A 1082-nucleotide genomic window follows, 5' to 3' on the forward strand; every position below is an offset into this window, starting at 1 on the left:
CTCTGCTGGCTATCGGGAGTGAGAGAAACTGCATCAGAGGTTAGATTATTTTTCTGTAGATGAGTTTCTCTTCCTTGTGGCTCTGGCATTCATCAGTCCTATTCATGATGGAAGTTGCGGGTCACGGAGATATTTTAACTCCTGACCTAATACCATGTGAGTGTTTCCTCTGCTTTTGGTCAACTCCCTCTTTGGTCAGCAGCTGGGGAGCTGCTGGGAGCTTGGCTGGAGATGTGCTGGCCTTGGCTTCACGTCACACACGGAGCTGGCTTGTGGCTGGTATCAGCCTTCTCTGCCAACTGATGGGCTGAGCTGGAGGCTGCGCAGTTAAAATGCTCGCAGGCAGAGCTGGATGGCAAAGTCAGTCAGGCTTGTGAGAGCAGGAGGGTGAGCTGGGTGCACACCTCGCACTGGGGAAGGAGAGCAGGCAGAGCCCGTGGTGGAGGCTGCCCGCCACACTCACTGCACTGTCCTTGTCCCTGTGGCTCCTTATGTTTGCTAAAGTGTAATTGTACACAGCCATTTCCTACTGTCTTCTTTGTACATCTTTCTTCTGTGTTCCTTTTAACCTTGATTTTTCCTTCAAGTTGCCTGTTACTTACACCTTCTAATTCCAGTTTAATGACTTTTTTTTGTGTGTGTGTGTTTGAGGATTGTATATTATTTACATCACAACAGAGCCCCGTGAGAGGCTTGGAGTGATGTCAGCTCTGGAGCTGGCAGTAGGCAGTTCAAAGCACCAGGCATGAGTTTTATCAAGTTGATCCCTTTGTGCTGCTAAGTTTGAAGACACTGATCCAGTTGGAGCTAGGCAGGTGACAGGTCAAGCAGCACAGCTAAGAGTTGTCTGGCCACCAAAACTTGTTTTAATTAGAAACTGTAGAAGAGTAACAAGTCTGTCACAAAGAGCAGTTTTGGGAGTTCAGTTGTATTCTACCTGTACTAAAAATAAGTTAATAAACATCAAAAGCATCTTGAGGGGTAGTCCATCGCTTCTTTTTGGCTTTTGTATTATAGTTTGTTCATTCAGCGAGGCTGTAGAAACAATTTCTCAAAGCCTGGTAATAAAAAATATCAGTTAA

This window comes from Chlamydotis macqueenii, chromosome Z (genome assembly GCF_036417535.1).
Source record: "Chlamydotis macqueenii isolate bChlMac1 chromosome Z, bChlMac1.mat, whole genome shotgun sequence".
Classification (NCBI taxonomy): Eukaryota; Metazoa; Chordata; class Aves; order Otidiformes; family Otididae; genus Chlamydotis; species Chlamydotis macqueenii.